Raw genomic sequence first — 20,811 nt, 5'->3', positions numbered from 1 at the left:
GTGCGTGTGAGAGAGAGGGAGAGAGAGTGTGTGCGCGCGTGTGCACGTGTGTGTGTAGACTAGCCAGTCGCAGACACAATGCTGTCTCAGTTCTAAAGGTGAAACCACACACAGGATGTGTGGTCTGGTCTCAACCACTGGCAGTGAATAACAAACCACTTATTACTCATTCTGAATACCATTTTATTCTTCCTTGAATAAACCATCATGCAGGGAGAATGAGCCCTCAGTCAGAAGCCCATGTGCCTGGCTGCCCGGCTGCCTGGCCACCTGCCAGTGGCGAACACCTTATTTTGTTGAATGCACATCTATGCTAAGTCAACCTGGCTTTCCTTTAGTAAGCTGGCATGCATGCAAAGTGGTCAATTGGACTTGAATACTGTTGTGCGAGTGCAGGAGTTAAGTTTCAGGGGGTATTTTGTCATGGAACATTAAGTTTGTCTCACAAGTCTATTCAAAGTCTAGCCAGGTGCTGGGCTTCAGAGATAAAGATATCAGTTGCCGCAAAAGACAATGGAGTAATTCTAGAGTTATTGCCAGGAGTGTCCTTTTTTTCCACAGACACTGTTGGTTGGCTAATACAGTGGTCTGATTATACCTTTCGTGAAACAAGAGAATGTTTCTATTCTCCTGCTCCGGCTCTATTGTGTTACTGAATTCCCCTGAGAACCGAGTTACGTTCAAGAGTTGCGCTGACTCTCTGCTTGTGCTTCTTCCTCTGCACTGCCCCGGTGGGACCGAGGGGGATTGTTTAAAGATTCTCTGGGAAGAGAAGTGTTTTTCCTCCCGAGCCTTGCATAAGTTGTTGTCAGACGCAGACAAGCACAGGCAAGTACACACACACACACACACACACACACACACACACACACAAATACAAGTAAACACAAAAGCGCATAAAAACACACATCCCAATGTACATGCAGACGGGACAGTAAGGTGGGACAGTGTGCTATTGTGTGTCTTAACAGCGTGAAGAGCATCAAACCCCTCAGCGTCATAAGATCCGGGCAGAGATTTGACAGAAGCGAGAGAGCAGTAGAGTGAGAGAGAGAGAGACAGGCAGGCATACAAGCGGTCAGAGAGACAGAGAGATGGATATCAACAAAGAAATACCCACAGAATGAGAAAAGCAGAATGAGGGAAAGAGAGAGACAAGGAGCACTAAGAACAAGAGGCATGTAGATGAAGAATATTAATAGCGGAGCTGTTTGTTTCACATGCAGCTCTGTTCTCGTGTGTGTGTGTGTGTGTGTGTGTGTGTGTGTGTGTGTGTGTGTGTGTGTCAGGCCTCCAGAGGTCATCAGGGTGGCTGGAAGGAAAGGCTCCAGTTTCACTTTCTCAGAGATCTGGGTCTGCTCTTGAGAGCTGAGCAATGATCCTCCTCTGTTGACCCCAGCTGGACCTGACCTCACCCTCACCCTCACCCTGACCCTGACCCCTCTGCTGCTCATACAAATAGACATGCTTATAGATATGCAAAATAGCTTCACAGTCACACAAAATCATACAATCAGTCAATTCCTTGCAGTTTATATCCTCTCTGCAGGGGTCTAAGAGAAGAAAAGACAGTTCTCTGACTTTCTATACTGAAGATGAGGGGGGAAGACAGCCAGTTCAAGCAAACATTTCATTAGATATGAAGGATAAAATGGATTCCATCTCAGAACATCTTGGTAGTTGTTTTCACTGAAAATATTGTAGCGCCTGTAAGTCAGGCACAGTCAGGGAGGAACTCCTACGCAGAGGATGAATTTCCTCTCAACTCGCTGTATCACAATGCTTTGTTGCAATGCTGTTGTTGTCACTAAAAATAGACCCCCCTCGCCACGGAGTGGACCTGTGCCCTTCTGAAGCAAGGCCCTGTAGCATCCTGATCTATTTTGTGCTCCACGCTGTTCCCAAAAGACTTTCTGGGTATAGAAGTACTCCCTTGAATCCTGCAGTTAAGGGCAAAGGGGGATTTTTTTCCCTTAGGGTTGACATCTTTTTATTGACTTTAGCAAAGCACACAAAGAGAAAGTGTATCATACTGTGCAAGAGGAAGCTGTTGCTGAACCATCAAGCAGCATCATTTTTTTTTCTTTCCTCTTATGGTGTTACATGATCCTGAAGTATGTTGTTGGAGATCTTTACAAGCCGTTCTGAATTTAAAGGTCTGGACTTAAAGGATACCCAAACTCCATCTTTGCCTCCCGCCCTCACTCTCATTTACTCCTTTTCTTCAGCTCGTTTCTCTCATTCTGTTGGGAAAACCATATTCATGTGATACTTCATCCTCGGAGGGAAATTCCTCTTTTCACTTGCCCCCCCCCCCCCATACAGGGAGGTCAGATATTGTAGAGATTAGAACAGAGCTGAGAGGGAGGCAGTGACTTGATCAAGGACCCTCGTGTTGAGTGAGCAACATTGTGCATGGAACAACAGCGCTGCCTGCTTCCTGGAACAGTTTCAGTTCAAACAGCCACCAACACCTGCCATGACAGGTCTCTCACCGCACAATGAGATGCACTGTAACCTGTCATTGTCATCAGTGGGGCTCCACACCCACGCTGCCTCCCCCTCTCCCCTGTGCCACATACATCCTAATTAACACTTTCTCATTCCATCAAATATAGCTTTCTTTTTGGCCTTATCCCAAAAAAGAGGTGGAAGGAACATTCACACTTGTGGGTAATTGATAGCTTAGGCTGTATGTGTGTTCGTGTGTGTGCAATGTGCGTGAGTGCATGCATGCATGAGTCCTATGTGTGATATCTCACCCTCCCAGATATCCAAGGTTCATGAGTTTTAGTGGAAGTAATTATTGTAATTGGCAGGTTTCCCCTCACATTTTTTCATTCCTTCATGCTCCTCGCTAGTTTGCTGATTGCACTCGTGCTCCTCTCTCGCAGTGTGAGTCAGTGGCTTTCAGACTTCTCACTCGACTCTTGAGATGAAATTCTGCATTTCAAAAGATGTAGCGACAAAAGCCAGTAAGTTGTTGGCAAAAAAAATGTAAAAAAAATCTCCTCAGCAGAAGTGGCTAAGCATTGAAAAGTGTTTCTAATAGGTGGAGCACTCACGCATGCACACCCACACCCGCACACCCACTTTCTTAATCATAGCAGCAGAGCTAAGCAGGAGGTAAAGGTTGTTAACTGGGGTGTGTGTTCGTAAGACTTGCTGCCATTGTTCTAAAGCAGCGGTGGCAGAACGTACCCGTAAGAACCAATTTCAAGAGACGTTTCGTTATTTCTGCCTCAGCAGTCGGACCACGTTCTGGAGCAGCACGTCTGATTCTGCGTCTGGTTCTAGTCTTACACCCTCACATTCTCTCATACTCAAATTATCTGTTTCACACACACACACTTCTCACTGTCAGTATAGAATGTAACTTGACGGGATGATTTATGCCATTACTCTCGGATCACCCAGATGTATCATTCTCTTGAGAAACAAAGGCGCTTTGCGTATTACATGTTTCTACAATTGCACCAAGACCAATGCTCGCAAAAGAGTGGAAAAAGGTACGGATGGATATACAGGACCAGTGGGATAATAAAATAAGAACAAAATAAAGATTGACGTACCCCCGGCGAGTTGAGGGGGTTAAGACACAGGAGTTAGAGAGATGGAGTTCAGCACACCTGGAGGCCACATGTGGATTACTCCGCCCGCCCCCGCCGCCGTCCCGGGTGGAAAACTCCATCGTCATCATTATAGCAAAGGGTGGAGGGGCTCATTAAGTCATTATTTATGTGCTTTCTGCTGTTTTATCACCTCCAGACACACTCACAATGCAGACACCCACACTCCAAGCCCCTGAAGAATAAGTTATTGTATCGGCCAGGGGGTCCCCTCTAATAGAAAAAGTGCAGACACTAACAGTCTGGGCCAGGTGTAGACACCTCCGTCCCTCATATATTTCCTCCCAGGCTCGTTTACACCTGGTGTTGTTTATGTTTATTTACAGCGCTGCTCCCAGAACGAACCCTTGCTTCCAAATTTCTCCGGTTTGAGGGTATAACGCATGAGGTAGCAGCAAGTTTTTACAGGCAATTTCCTCTTTACAATGGCTGGTGTTTGCTTGATAAGCCTGGATAAAAACCCATCGAAAACCGAGCACTTTGAGCTCCCTCGCACCCAATTTGGGGTTTTTCCCCCCATGACGTTTTTCGGGCCTATAAACGTGACTGGGTTGTTACAGTTTTTCACAATTGTTTACACACTAAACTTGGGAAAACAATCACTAAAACCTGAAGGATGGCAGGATGCAGCCTCATTTTTTTTTTAATCCTTTTTATTTTTGTTTGTTTGTTATTGTTTTTTTTTACAGAAAACCTTTTTCTTCTGTTTTTCTCCTACTGCATTGCATTTTGTATGTAGAACATTTCACATATCAAATAAAGTATTTGTGATTGAAATAAAGTATTTGGGTGTAACAATATTTGTGTATATATACATTACTATATACAGCCTTTTACAACAGGCTGCTGTGCATAAGTCTACCTCTGAACATGCAATAGGTATATATAAAATAGATATAAGTCTACTGATGAGATATTCATAGTGTTTTCCGTTGAGAACATCGGTGTGTCGTCAGTTATTAGAAACATGTATTCATTTGATGGTGTGTGTGTCATTTTATTGCAAAATAACATTTTGAAAAGAGATAAAAATGGTTTTGAATGCAGTGTTTCATTTTGCCAGTGATTTGTGGGGTTTTGCATTTTGTGTTAGTGGTTTTATTTTTTGTGTTTAGAGTTTTGAGAAAATGAGCCCTAGTTTCAGAAAATGTGTGTAAGCAATTGTGGAAAAACTGTAAGTATTTTTCATCAGAACTGGCTTATTTCGGGCTCGGCTCATTTTAGGGGGGTTGTTTGAATCAATTTACCCATTCTGTCATCATTCCACACAGTGATGGATGATTACAGGTACATGATTGCAGTTTCAAAAGAAAAAAAAACCCAAAGAAAATACATTGTTGTGTTTGCGAAAATGGAAACACAATAGGTAGAGATGTTCTGAAAGAAATGGAATTGGAATAGAATTGGATCTTAAACAGAGCGGCGGCGCCTCGCTCCTGGAGCTGCGGCCCCTGTGAGCAGCCATGTAGAGTCAGCTCTTTGGGCACCGCAGTCCCAGGCTGTTCCAAATACCACCGCTTCCCCCGGTGTTTCCTCTCCCCCGAGTGTAATGGGAGGAACTCTTGCTTTTCCAGCTGTGCCTGTCCACCTCACCCCGAATCTGTTCCCCTGTTGTTTTCCTGTCCTGATTCAATTACCTCTGTGGGACCACTCTGCTGACACATGACACACACACACACACACACACAAACACACTTGGGAGAGATGTGACGGACTGCAGTTTTATGGCATGTGGTGTGTGTTATTTATGGAGATCCCAGGCACTTTTTATAGCAAGGCCACGCTTTCCACCTCTGCTCCCCTTTCCCCTTTTCCCGTTCTTTCCTCCTGTCTTTCCTCTGAAATCGCTCTATGCTCTTCCTCACCTCCTCATCCCTTTCTGTCTTCTCATCTAAACTCTCTCTATTTTCTCCCTCCCTCGCTGCACCTTTTGTTCCTCTCTAACCTCTTTAATGCCCTTCTCCTCTCCCTTCGTCCCTCCTCTCCCCTTGTCTCGTCCTCTCCGCTCCCCTGATTTCATCTCATCTCTACTCTCCACCCTCATCCTTTGTTCCTCTATTCCTCTCATTATCACCAGCCTCTTCCCGCTAATCTACCTCAAGTGACCCTAGTCGCCTTTTCTCCTCTCTTCAGTCTCTTCCTTCCCCCTACACCGCTTTTTGCCTCACTCCCTTTTCTCTCATTACATTTTGGAGAGCAGGTCAGTGCGCGTCTGTAAACCATTACTCCGTCTAATATCTTCTCAGACAAGCCGAGCAGCCCGGTACCTCCTAGAATTCACTGGCAGACACACATGCACATAACACACACACACACACACACACACACACACACACTCACACGCACAGGCACACACCCAGATATTCATGCGCATACATGCACATATGTACAAATACAGACTGCCAGACACTCAGCAGAGTGTTCAACTGGAGCATGTAAATCACAGTACAGATGTAAGACTTGGTCATGCACATACACGCATAAATCTGTTCTCTGTCTCACTCCACTGACTGCACACATCCCAACAATGCAACTCAGTAATAATTCTGTTTTGGATCTGTATGGAAGTGTGGTGCGCTGTGGCAATGTTGTACTCAAAACCACCTAAGGCGAGACCGAGTCAAGACCAAGTCCAGAACAATGCGAGTCCAGTTCAAGATCATGATTGCAATTCCGCCATCATAGTGAGGGGGGTTCTCAAAATTTACATCAGTTTCTATGTTAATATTTCAGAACAAAAGGGATTATTAAAGGGATTTCTTATTTAGTATCACTGTTGAGTACTATGTTCATCATCCACCAAGATTTGAGCATTCCTGACATTCAGTAACTGTAATAAATGGCTTTTTAGTAAAAAAAAAAAAAAAAAAATTGTATAATAGAGGTTACTACATGACAGTAGGCAATTGTTAAGCAGAATTAAGTAGAAGTGTGTCAAAGACTTAAGTGCTGCTAACAAATCTGCCTGTCATTTGTTGCCATTGTTTGGCTACATCCAATCACAGTAAAAAGAAAAATGAATTAGTCTCAGATGGTGCAACCGAGGGTGATTCTGATGACTCTACAGTTGTGTATTTGTGTCTTGAAGTCAATTTACGAGTCAAGACTGAGGAAAAATGCTGTCAATTCTGAGACGAGACCAAGACCCCTTTTGAGATCGAGACCAATCTCAAGTACTACAACACTACGCTATGGTATAGTGCATACCATACAGTACACACACACACACACACACACACACACACACTTCAGAGTTACAAACATATGGCATAGGACATTTTCACACACATAAAAACACAAGCATGGACACACTGTTTAAACACATGGAGGAAGAGGCATGTAAACAGCAGTAGATACACTCAGGTCAGGTAAGACAGCTGTGCTCAACACACTTAGAACTGTTAAAATTATACAAGGAGACGCAGATGCATGCAAACACACACACACACACACACAAGCCCACACACACGGAGGAACATGCAAGTAAACATAAATTGATACAAGTGGGTCATGTAGACTCTGCACAAATACACACGCACATACACTCGCACTGACAAAGAGGCATGTCACCAGTAATAGATACATATGGGTTAGGTAGACAGCTGTGCACACATGTACACACACTCTTTAGGGTTGTTAAGGAACGCTGCACACACACACACACACAAGGCAGGAACATCTGTTTTTGGCCTACAATCAAGCCCAGATGGACCTCGGGGCTGGTGCGTCAACAACGGCGAGACCACACATTAAATAGGCCCAGTATCCTTGAGACTGGCTCCTGGGGATTTCAAGTGGTGAAGGGTTATTAACCGGGGCCGCAACCTATAATTGTTATCATCACGGCGCAGGAAGTCATTCCCAAATTAATATGTGGCATAATTTCGGGAAATTTAGGTCAGTCGAACAGAATCGGTAGAGCGGAAGATTCTTGTGAGGCTTTAGACTCTCTTAGGTGTTGTAAGTGTGTAAACACCACATGAATATGCATTGTGAGGGCAAATTGCCTTTTTTTTTTCTTTTTCTCATCTCCGCAGCAATATGGGGCAGGACCTAAAGATAGAAAGTGAATTAATATATTGGAGTTAAAAGTGATGGCATCCGGCTTTTGATGTTGAGCCATCAAAGGCACAGTGTAACTGAATGGGTCAGAAGGCCTGCATCGCACTGTATATTTAGCTGTGGGCTTAAATTAGACCTGCCGAAACTGTAGACACATGCCATACCGACTTGTCCGCCTCTTCATCTGTTGATGCCGTTGATGTAGCTGCTGCTGTTCGAGGAGAAGGCGTTGTTTTGTTCTCGGGCGGCTTTTTGGGGAGGGGTGGTGGGGACTGGTGGCATGTGTGCACGTGTATGAGTGGGTTAGGGTTAGAAAGAAAGAAAGAAAGAAAGAAAGAAAGAAAGGCACAAAGAGAAGAAACAGTTTCTACAGTGTGTGTGGGTGCGTGCGTGCATTTGTGTGTGTGTGTGCGTGTGTGTGTGTGTGTGTGTCAGCATGTCCTTGTGTGAGCCTTCATTTCAGTGCAGTGGAGACACTGAGGAGAGGGCACACAGCACCTGGCCTCTACCTGCCTAATCAAGTTAGCAGGAGAGCCTGCAGCCATGAAGGCTGGGAGAGTTAATGTAGGCCCGGGCGCAAATGCTATGGCTTCGTGCTTTCATGCCGGAACCTTGGAGTTTCCCCCCCACACACACTCATTAAACACTGACACTAAGCCTGAAGCTGCTCTGTGCACTCACTTACACACACACAGACACAGACACAGACACACACACACACACACACACACACACACACAAATACACCTGGTGTCTTCCTCTCCCTGTACTGTTGTATACCTGCTGACACATGCATTCTTATAACAATTATAGACCGTCTTGCCTCCTAGCGAGACAGAGAGGTAAGTATTTGATGACTCTATCTTTGTAGTTTTACCCAGACGAAGGAATGTTAAAGATACACTGCATCTGTGATATGTGGCAATTTCCAGCTTTATAAGTCTGTTTGATATGTGATTTGTCCCGGCAGAGAGTGATTGCGATTGTGATTAAATGTGCACATGCAAGCACATGCACACACACACACACACACACACACACACACACACAGTAGAGTGTCTTGGTCTCACAGACAAGATGTGTATACTCATTCTTTGTATCCTGTCGCTTTCTTACAGTTTTTCTGAGGGCAGTGATGACACATTATCAAAGTGATTTCTGTTTGTTACATGTTCATTCAGGTTAATTAGAGGGAACTTGTTTCATGTTGTCAGTGTTTTTGGGGCAAAGTGGCACTGTACCCCAAAGACTCGCAATTAGTTAGTGTAAAATATTCAAATATTCACGAAGGTTTGTCATTTGTAATCTGGCTGTGTTGTGGCCATAAGGCAGTTGTGACATGAGCTGTAAAGAGTCTCTATTATTTTTGTTTTCAACAGTTTGTGTGTGTGTGTGTGTGTGTGTGTGTGTATGTGTGTATGTGTGTGTGTGTGTGTGTGTGTGTGTATGCCTGTAAAGGCTTGACATATTTTAAATACAAAAAATCCTGCATAACTTTATAGTAATGGTTCCTCATCAATGGCGAATTAATCATTATTTCATATTTATTAAAGCTGCCAAAGGTGCGTTTTATAAATTGCCATTTTGTTTGAATTCAGCAAAAGTAATCACTATGTTGGGTGAACATAAATGAGTAAGACAATATGTCAGAATCTCAGTAATATTGATAGCACCATTGCTCTGCATTTACTTTCAAGGTAAATTTCGTGGCTCAGGCATCTGACCAACTGAGGCGAACCCCCTGTTGCTTCTTTGACAGGAAGCAACAGGGGGTTATGGGAAATGTGGGGAGCTTCCAGTGTTCTTAGAAATGGTCTCTTAGAAATGGTAATCATAATGTCTCAAAATGAATGTGGTACTGATTTATTGAGGTTTAAATGTCCTCCTCAATACCTAGAATATGGCAAAGTGATCTAAAAGTAACTGAAAGTAATCAAAATGTTACTGACTTCAAATGCATTACATTACATTACCCAAGCCTGTGTGTGTGTGTGCGTGTGTGTGTGTGTGTGTGTGTGTCTATTTGCATGCTATCCCTCATCCAGCCTTCTCCTTTGCCCTCCGTCTTCCCCCTGTCCATCTAACAGTGATGTTGATGATTTAGCATTACACCGGTGCAGCAGATTAAGTGCTCAGTTCACTCTGTCTGTCTGAAGTTTGGGCTTTTAGGGAGGGTAGAGTGTCATTGATCAGAGAAAGCAGAGTGAGACAGTGTGGAAACATTATAGTGAGACCTGATTAGTAAGAGTGCAGCGTGACGCGCCTGGGGATCAGCATCAATAATGACACCCGGAGAAAATCTGCCCGGGCCTCAGTTTTCCATTTCCCTTAGAAGTTTGATGCCTCCCCTCCTGTCCTTGTCTACAAAGTGTGGAAGCTTCTCAAATGTACCCCCCCCCCCCCCCCCCCCCTCCTCCTCTCCTCCCACCCCACCCCACACGTCTTTGAAAGTGTGTCACCTAATGGATTCCTGTGTAAATGCTGACAAATGAGAAATGTTAGGATAAGATCTCGAATGACATACCGGCATTATATGTTTCACCTTCGCTTTGGTTAACATGCGCTACCAAAACCCTCATTTAACCAGCCTTTTCCTTGGCACTTTGTCAACTTGTGCTCTAATTCACTGCTTCTTGCGACCTTCCCATTGACATTTACAGAGGAAATCTACCTGCACTAAAGGCCCGGTGGCTTCGTAGCAGTGGTTAATGAGCACATGGTAAAGGACAGCCTGGCAATTAAGCCCCTGGACCTAAGCATGTTGATAATGGCATCTATTGATGTGGGAGAGATAATGATGGGGCCATGTGTCGTGCGGTCTGAGGCTTTTAACCTAATGGAGGTACAGTTTGTGTTGACTCCAGCCATGTGTCAGTCAAAAGATGGGCTGTTAAGTCAGCTATCAGCTTCAGTGTGTTATATATAGAGAGTGTGGGGTGGTGTTTGTCATTACATCTACAGGTCTGGAACAAAAAAAAATTGTGACCTGAGCTGAACCGGTTACACAAAGAAGTCATTAAGCAGAATGTTGTGCGGTGGATATCCTGGCTGCATTGTGCAGCAGCATCAGGAATAGTGTTAATAAATGATTTACATTCTCATCACATCTAGCCATGGTTCGACGAATGTTGAAGAAAGCTTGAGGGATTTTGGGATACATGCTATGTGCTGATTGGTGCATATCCTTGCTGTGCTGCATGGTAGTGTTAGGAACAGTGTTTAGGTAATAATAATTATAATAATAAGGTAATAATAAAGTGCTTTTAATGACATAAAATAGATAAAAAGAAATAGCATAAAAGACACTAAACGATAAAAAGCCAACAGAGAAGGAGAATAAAACAAGCAAGTTTAAAATAGTATGTTTTAAATAGTGAATTAACAGCAGTGACAGACTCAGCCCTTCTAATATTATCAGACAAGTCGTTCCATAACTCGGGGGCCTTCACCACAAAAGCTCTGTCCTTTGGTCTTACGTCTAGACTTTGGAACTGACAACAGAGCTTTTTCAGAAGAGCGCTGCTGCTCAAGCGGTGTTAAAAGTTCAGAGATATACGTTGGGGCCAAGCCATGAATAGTTTTACAAGTCAATAATACAAATTTTAAATGAATTCTATACACAATAGGCAGCCAGTGAAGAGAGGCCAAGATGGGGGTAATCTGCTCTTCTCTCTGTTTTGGTTAGCAGCCTGGCAGCATCGTTTTGTACCAGACGAGACAGAGCTTTTTGGTTTGGGCCAGACGCAGTGGATTACAATAGTCCATACATGAAGAAATTAGTGCATGAATCACTTTCTCTAGAACTGCATATGAAATAATAGGCTTCATTTTAGAAATATTCCTTAACTGACAGAAGCATGATTGCACTGCTTTTTTAATTTTCTTCTTCAAAATTCAAGCCGGAGTCGAAGATTTTTTTTGCTGAGGATTTTACATTGGTAGACTAGAGTTACATCATCACGTCTGGAGATGGAAGAAAGCCATTAGGCAGAGGTTGTGAATAGACTGTGTTGTGTGATGGATGATGGAAATCCCCGCCGTATTGTGGGGTGGCGTTAAGGATAATGCTGAGGTAGACTAGACTTATTGTCTTCAAATCGATTCATGGCTTCAAGAAAAAGCCCTCTGGCAGAAGTCATGATCCAGCTGGCGGACACTTACATCACCCCGTCTATGGTTATTTGTGTTCATATAGTCCCTTTCTCCACAAGGTTTTCCTGTTCCTGTTGTACCCCTCATACTGTGCTGCTAGGTCTGTGGAAGAGACGAGATGCGTCTGTTGTTGTGCTTCTTCAAAAAGCGCCTGGCTGCTTCTCTCATGGGGAAAATACATGGGATCGCACAGAAGGAAATGCAATTACCGTCTCCCAGCAGAACCCTAATCACTGAGCCCTGACATTAAAAGTTAGCCCTTTTAATGTGTTGAATTTCAAAGACGCAGCACAAATTATTTGATTTACTCACTCTCATCTCTGCAGGATGTAAATAAGCTTATTAAGCTGCCATTTTTAATATGTGCATCTCCTGACCTTATGAAAAACCTCAGGAAAAAAAACCAAAAAACAAGTGTCATTATTCAAATGGGGTCTCTAAGGAGACAGCAGTGAAATTAATATGCAATTTGCAATGAATATGCCTGTGTAAGACTCCCCCTTCTGAAATATGTGAAAAAGGCTGTTGGTGTGGCTCAATTTTAAGAAAAAGAAGTCAAAATTCTCTGATTCCAGCTTCTTAAATGTGAATATTTTCTGGTTTCTTTACTCCTCTATGACAGCAAACTGAATATCTTTGGGTTGTGGACAAAACAAGACATTTGAGGACGTCATCTTGGGCTTTGGGAAACACTGATCGACATTTTCCACCATTTTCTGACATTTTATAGACCAAACAACTAATCGATTAATCGAGAAAATAATTGACAGATTAATCGACAATGAAAATAATCGTTAGTTGCAGCCCTATAGTGGGCAGTGGTTTGGTTGCATCTGTCACCATGCATTTACAGGACATGTAAATCATGAGAATGCAGAATAGATGCAGAATCAATTCTCTTCAAGCACTGCACCTCCTAATTCTTTCACAGACTAATAAAGTCTTCTTCTTGACTCCAAGTGGGAGTCAAATGGCCAATTAGAGCCCTTACCCTTAGGCGCTACTCTGTAGAACTGAAAGGAAACGAAGAGGTGTAAGGAGAGTGGCTGAACTGGTACGCTACATGCCGTCGTTAGGCTGAAGTTTTTGCCTTTTCAGGGCCTTAACAGATCTAGAGACACACGGTGCCTAAGGCTAGGTTGTGCCGCTCGGTTCTGAAAGTGGCTGCAAGTCTCAAGCTTCTCTATTTTTGCAGAGACTAGCTGTCAGGACGGACTTGTCCATTCTCATCTCTCTGAAACACAATCCTTCTGACTCCCCGGGAGCACACAGAAAAAGAAAGAGAGGGAGACAGGAGGGGAGACAGACAGACAGAGAGAGAGAGAGAGAGAGAGAGAGGCGAGACAGACGAAGAGAGAGAGAAAGAGAGGCCTGCGTCTGTTTGCTTGGTCTAGTAGAGTCGCGATCAGATCGGATGCCTGCGGGCTCTGTCTCTGACTCTGCTCCTCCGTTGTTCCAGTATACCCTTGGGAGACATGTTTGGGGAGACAGGGATTCAGGCAGGCAGGCAGGCACACACACACACACACACACACACACACACACACACACACACACAGAAAGTCCACTTCTACTGCACCCTCTAAATGTTAAAACAGCTCACGCTATCCAAACCCATCTCTCCCTCTCATTAATGCTATAACTTTCTGCTATTGTGCCTGTCTCTGCTGTTAACGGGACAAATTACACAGGCCAGCCACTCCACAGACACACGAACAGACACACACACACCCACACACACACGCACTCGGGTGATTAATTGGTTCCAGTGGAGCCAAGAGCTAATTTACTATCCCTCCTGCCACATTTCCTCAGATACAGTAAGACAACGCATCTCAAGGCAGCCTCCTTATGGCTCCCTCCCCATCTGTACATCCTGTATGTGTGTGTGTGTGTGTGTGTGTGTTGGAGAGTGAGTATATGTGTGTACGATTTGTTGGAGAGTGAATATATGTGTGTATGATTTTTCACAAAAGAGCTGGTTGTTGTTGTTGTCTTTTTTTCAGCCATATAATTACAGAGAAGTAGGAGTTGGCAGCCTGTTACCAAGCTTGTTATCTGTATGTGTTGACTGCAAGAAACATGTGGGAAGATTGATTATCCTACGCTCCTCCCTGTCCTCCCGTTGGATTTGACCACTGGGACTCTTGTCTGCAATCAGCCAATTGAAAGACGCACAACTGCGATAAAAACTCATTTAATAGGTAATCTTTTTTTTCGGTGTTGTCATGCAGACTGATCATGGCAGGGTTAGAAAACTGTATGGAGCGCTGTGTACTAACTCCACTAAATTTGTTACTACAGGATCATGTAGTTAAAAGCTGCATTTACAGCAAATAGAACCAAATAGAACCCAACATATTCTGTCAAAGGTTTAGCTGATATGACGGATTAATTCATTAGTGACTTGATTGAAAACTACAGTGTTCCAGTCAGAACAAAAGAGACCGTTTCCCTTACTAATTTCACACTGTCAGCTGCATGAGAGTAATTTTCCTTGGGATAACAGTCATTTTCCTTTCCTTTAGAGTCTGATTTCATTCTCCTCCGAGGTGAGTCTTTGTCCTTTTGAAGTATAGATCAATGAGCTGGTAGTTACCCTTTATAACTTCTGCCCTTAATCACCTTGTTTTTTTGGCATAGCAGCGAGCATCTTCACTGCGTTTCTTCACTGCAGAGGTGTGGAAGGTTGGATGCTGGTGTAAATGGCAAGGCAGTTTAGGCTAGAGTCACTTCCCATGCACAGCTGTAGACAGTGATAGTGTAATTTCGTACCCAGCGAGACAGTCGGCTACCCGTTAGCCAAGCATGTAATTAAAGCTTTAAAAATGTCACCATCCCACAGCAGTGGGCTTTATGTCCCTTATCGCTGCAGTCCCAGGTGTGTGTGCGTGTGTGTATCTCAGTGTGTGTGTGTCTATCTGCATGTTGGGTGAGTGTTTTTTGTGGTAGTGTAAGTCTTGTAGTGTTGTTTGCCATCTCTGCACCTCTGCCTTGATCAGTCGTCAGGTGACACCGTTCCTCTCTTGTGGATTCGCCCAGCTAAAACACCATGCAGAGAACAAAAGGCTTTGAAGTGGAAGAAATCTTTGATGCCGATACATTACCCAAACAGTTTTCTACGTCAAGAAAATGACAGAAAATACTTCAAACATCCACCAGAGGATCGTTTTGATCATCTCTGGGGTGAAAACACAAAATTGGTCTCACAGCGGTCTTATGCTTGCAAATCAGCACAGGGGTTTGGGAAAGGTCGGCATTACTCTTCAGTACTGGAAAGTCAAAATCACGTATGACACTGGCACTGAATAAGTAGCCAGAAACTTTGTTTTAGGGGGCTGGTAGCAAACAAAGGCTTGCTTTTCTGTCAGAGAGGCAACTTTGTAGTACCTTGTCGAGGTTGTTATAGAAATACCAACTCTCGGCGGAATATAGTTTTGGGACAGCGGTGACAGACTCTCGGTTTCTTCTCCGAGATTTAAGCCACTCTAGTGCTGCGAGGTTGTTGTGACAACTTGCTCCCTGTGAACACCAGCTTCTTGACACTGACAACGGCTCAGACGGTAGCCCGAGGGCGGGGGCTGCGTGTCAGTGCTGCTGTCTCAACAGCCGATCGGTGCCCGGTCGGCTGCCGGACTTTTCACGTTGACACTGCATTATACAGACATCGCTCGGCCGGTGAGGTCGAGATAGGTTCACTGCAGAGCCTGTTGGAAAATGTTAATTCGCACTGAAAGGCAGAGTGTGCGCCGTCTGTACGCCCCGATGAAGACACCGGTTTCAATCCCCTGTCTACGCTGCCTGTGGCTTTGGCCCTTTTTTGATTTCCTCACTGATTTTTACTCTGAGAAACACTGTTAAAGAATAATTAGGTAGCATTCCCCACACAAAAGAAATGAACACAAGTGAAAAGATTAGTCAGTGAGTCTATTTTTACGCTACCTTGCTCAAAAACCTAGAAGTATCCCACCAAGCTCAGAAATGAATTCTAGGTAATTATGAATTCCTTTTTGGCCGTGTAGCCTGGAAGCTGTGCCTTACCTTGACCTGAATTTGGAAGTGAACTGTTTTAAAGCCCTGCTCTAAAGGGCTAGTCCTCCAGGCTTTCTGTAATGGCTTTAAGTCACAGCTCATATTAGACTACCTCCAGCAATCGTGGAGCTAGAAAGACAGGGCCAGGTCATTCTGGTAATTGCTTTCTAGTGGCGTGTGAGAGCATTTCCTGTGGATATGGATGTTCCTTTCTTTTCAGGCATGATGTCATTTTTTTTGCCACATACTGCATGTTGGTAAAGCCTTGCTTTGTCTGGGATTGTGTGTTGTAGACACACACACACCAAACCCACACGCAGAGGCACATGGTCATGCATCGACACGAGCGCTAGAGGCTGAGCAAGCTGGGTAAAAATAACAGCAGGATTTGGGAACCTCTGGAGAGTTAGGGTGGGACTCGGATGAAATTGCTGGGTGTGTATGAGCGAGAGAGTGGAGAGAGTCGTGTGTGTGTGCGTGTGTGTGTGCGTGTGTGTGTGTGTGTGTGTGTGTGGACGCGCATGTCTGTGATGTACGTCCCAGATTTAACTGGACCAAGGCTGTGGTTGTGGCCAGGCAACCCATCAGGGCCAGTCTAAAAAAGCCTTCCACCTCAGTACAGTACACAGCCTATGGTGTGTTTAAGATTCATTGTGTTTTTCAGCCTGTACGGAAAAAAAAAAAAACATACCAGAGAGCCTGAGGTATGTACAACCATTACTCAGGAGCAGAGGAGGGTGACATTATCTTAAATTGACCCCAGGGCTATTTACTGTAAAAGTTACAGTAGAAGTTTGTTGAAACTAACTTGGAGTGTGAGTGCCTTCGATGTTACTTTCAGTCAGCCACCAGAGAACCTCGCTGCTGTTCCCCGTCCCCAGCGCCTGTGTTTTATCAACTGTGTCCCTTCCCTCCATCTGCTAAGAGCAGAAAATACGCCGCAAATAACGCTTGTGTTTTCGAAACCTTTCGACTCCTGCTTGCGCAGCAGTCCCAAGCCCAACAACAGATTGGAATCTCTGAGCGTTGGTCCAAGGGGGGAGACGCCGATCTACTATTTGTCCTATTTAATGTTCATTCCAATTTAGAGCTGTTTGTGGAACAGATTGGAAGGCAGCGGGCCTCAAAGTCAAATTATGTCAAGGCAAAGATATAGCATCGCTCTGAAGAAATGAAAATGCATCAGTAAACATGCAGTGGTTGTTGTTGCTGTCGGGTGAAAACCTTGTAGCTCCAAAATGTCAACTTTTCAGAAACTAACAAAAAGTTTGTTTTTGTTTTTAGCTTGACCACCAATCATTTTTGACATAATCTAATGAGTTTTGAAAAGGTTTCGTAACGCAAAGAGGTCAGAAAATTTTCTAAACCCATAGAGGAATATTATAATCCTTCAGTTGACATGAAAACATAACAAGGTTTTCACACAACAGCAACTTGTAAACAGTAGACCTGCGTTAACCCTAAAATAAACACAACAACCCAAATACATGCACAGTACGTGCTCACGAGCCTCTAATGTGTCTAGCTGGCATACACACACATTCGCACGCACATACACACAAGCAGGATGGCTTATTCCATCCGACTGCAGAGAAATATCAGTATGGGATAAGGAAGCCGGCGGTGTGAAATGGATTCTGGGCTAGAGTAGTGGTAAATGTTTACCCACAGACACCCAAGCTCTGCACCTGGGGAGAAAACTGGGAGAGCTGTTTACTCAGTCAGCATTCTGTGTGTGTGTGTGTGTGTGTGTGTGTGTGTGTGTGTGTGTGTGTGTGTGTGTGTGAGAGAGAGAGAAAGAGAGAGAAATTACACATGTGCACGTTTGATTTGCGCTTCAAAATGCGCACCGCGTCCGTCAGATCGGGCCGCGAAACAAACAAGCCACCTGATCCGAGTGTGTTTTTAATCCATCCCTTTGAGAGGAACAAACATTTATGCGGGTGGAAATAATCTGCCCTCAGATCCCATCCACGTGTCGGGAGAGCGGGAAGGGGCCCCGCTGCGTGGCGATGAGCCTTTGATGGCCGATACTATCACTCCATCATTCTCTCGCTCTGTCATCCTCCACCCCGCCTGTCAGACACACAGCGGACCGAGGTGGGCTGAAACTGCGAATATAAACAGTGAGGGAGGCTTTGAAAAGGCTGGTGAAAGGCAGAGAGAGAGGGAGAGAGACGGGTGGACAGATAATGACTGACAGAAGGACAGATGGGACAAGGCAATGAAAAAAAATGCATAGTGACAAAAAGAAAGTCAGAAAGCCAATCAGTTGGCTGATTAATAATCTAATCATTTCGTCTTTCAGTCAGTCTTTGAGTTTTTGAGTTTTAAAAGCGTCACTGGGTCATTCAGTCGGTCGCTCATCTCATCAGTTGCTCTGTCAGTCTGTCAAAAAAATCATTCAGTCGGTCAGTTGTTAGTTGGTCAGTTAGTCAGTCAATGACTCATCTAAACAGTCATCTCATCAGTTGGTAGGTTATGTGGTCATTTAGTCAGTTGGTTGGTCATTTCAGGCAGCCGGCCGATAAATCATCTAATTAGTTGTTCAATCCGTCAGCCAGTCATTTGTTCAGTCAGTCATCTTTTCTGTTGGTCAGTCAGTCAGGGACTCGTCTAATTAGTTAGTTAGTCAGACAGTCAAACAGATGCAGCCTGTTTCCTCCAGACAGACAGGCAGCTAAGCAAAGTACAAACATCTCAGTCATTTCTTTGCGTGCCTTGGTCCCAACACAAGACACGGATACCAGGCATAGAACAACAAACAAACACTGGCAATAACCCTCCTGATAGACAGAGTGATGAACAGACAAACATCTAGTCAATCGCATCGAAAGACAGACACAAACATACAGCTAAATAAAGCGCAGACTATAAGCACCTCAGTGGTGTCTGTGTGTGCTTTGGTCTAAAGCAAAGTCTAGGCTGATTTTGCTGGTGTGTGTCCTGTCTGGCCTGTGAGCGAGCTGCGAGCGAGGAGCATCTATCAGCACTGTGGTGTGACCCTCATCTCACACTCCCCTGCCTGTGTTTGGACAGATGGACCATCACTGTGCCACTCACACTTGACTAACGTGTATGTATGTGTGTGTGTGTGTGTGTGTGTGTGCTCAGGCATGCCTGTGCCAGTGTGGCGAATACAAAGCCGTCGTTTATTTGGGAGCCTATTCATTATGTATAGTGTAATTCAGCCACCACTGAAGTCCCCCTCAGACAAAATCAATAGTGGTGTTAATATGATCCTCTCTCTCCTCATTACTGCAGGAAGGCTTCGATTGATTAGTTAACTGACACCTTACCTCCCACAATGCAAAGATCTGGAGGAGTGTGTGTGACTATGTACAGTATGTGTGTGCCTGCCTGCTTGCGTGTGTGTGTGTGTATGAATGTATGTCTAAATGTAGGGGTACGCATGAGGTATTGGTCTGCTTGTGTGTGTGTTTGTGTGTGTGTGTGTGTGTGCCATTATGTGATAAAAACCCTTAGAGAAACAGTTCTTGACCCTCAGAGTCAAATCAATATTCAAGCTATGAGATTTTACATATTTTACCGCAAAATAATTCTCCAGTTTTACATCGCTGCTATACTCCTTCCAGTTAAAGCAGACAGTATGCCATCAGTCAGTTGCATAACGCGACTACCTGCAGCACTGTTTTTGTGAGGCTGACGGATAGCAGGCTGACTTAAACAGTAGAGTTTGTCTGGACATAAAAGCAGTGCTGGTACACTGTATATCTGCTCTGTATATGCAGTTAAAATGACAACATCGTTTAGCCCATGTTTGGTTTCTGTGCAGCGAGGGCTCTCTCTGTGTAGTGCCCCGATCTGAATGTACTGGTGTGTTATCCATCATGGGGTCCCAGGGTGATTCAGTGCGTGTGTGTGCCATGTATTCATGTGTACTGTATGTGTGTGTGTGTGTGTGTCCATATTTGTAAGGGTGTGAAAGAGAGAAAGAGAAAGGGAGAGGAGAAGGAGGAGGAGGAGGAGGAGGCCTGCACTAATACCCTGGAGATGATTTAGAGTTTAGACCACCGACCGGCACATAAAGCTCCTCCAGTGTTCTCCCACTGGACCGGTGGCTTGTGGTGAGTTAGAGGGAAAACAGGATCCGCCATAGATCACTACAGGGGGATGATACAACAGTTAAAATGGTTTGCTTTTAAATCATGCCATGGGTTTCTGTGTTGTATTACATAAAATGCATGATGCCATTTCATATGTGGGTATAAATCAGGTTATGTGCGGGTCATTAAAACATCAGAAAAACTCATAAATTCTCAAGATTTTATTTTCAGTTTTTAGAGCTCTTATTTGTTTCACCATATAATGACAGGATTGGGGGTTTTTTCATAACTTTTCATTTTAATGCAAATATGACATTAGATAGAAGTATTGACAGATTCTTTACATGCGGTGATATCTAGTCCAAGCAGAGGTGGAAAGTAAGGCAAACACAATAAGGAAAATGCCATGAATTGTGTGCTTTCACTATAAAGATGTGAATGGAACTGGCAGCAGTGTCAGGTTTATTTTGTTTTGTTGTATTACCTTACTTGCACTTTCAGTTCACAGTAACTTTGATCCATATGCATGTTGACTCTTAGATAAATACAGAACAGGGTTAATGCAATATCGTAAACATGTTTTGTTTTCATTGCAAATGCTTCAATAAACATAATTGGACTTCATTTATATATTTAGACCCTTCATTGGCCATCATCATCAATCAGAAACGGGCTGTTTTGTTGTTAAACTGGTCTTAAATTCAATTCTAGGTGGCATTAAAAAGGTCTTAAAACTTTCTGAGACCTGCAGATGCCCTGTAAATCAGTAAAAAAGACGAGAGAGAGAGAGAGGAAGAGAGTGTGAGAGAGATGGAAAGATGTGTTACACAGTAGCTTACTCTTGAGATAGCCTTACATACTGTGCATAC

Source organism: Centroberyx affinis, unplaced genomic scaffold (assembly GCF_046629955.1).
Source record: "Centroberyx affinis isolate AG114_WGS23_722 - 3 ecotype Tasmania unplaced genomic scaffold, CSIRO-AGI_Caff_v1 ptg001383l_1, whole genome shotgun sequence".
In the NCBI taxonomy this organism is placed as follows: Eukaryota; Metazoa; Chordata; class Actinopteri; order Beryciformes; family Berycidae; genus Centroberyx; species Centroberyx affinis.
Note: the sequence above shows the minus strand (reverse complement) of the source record.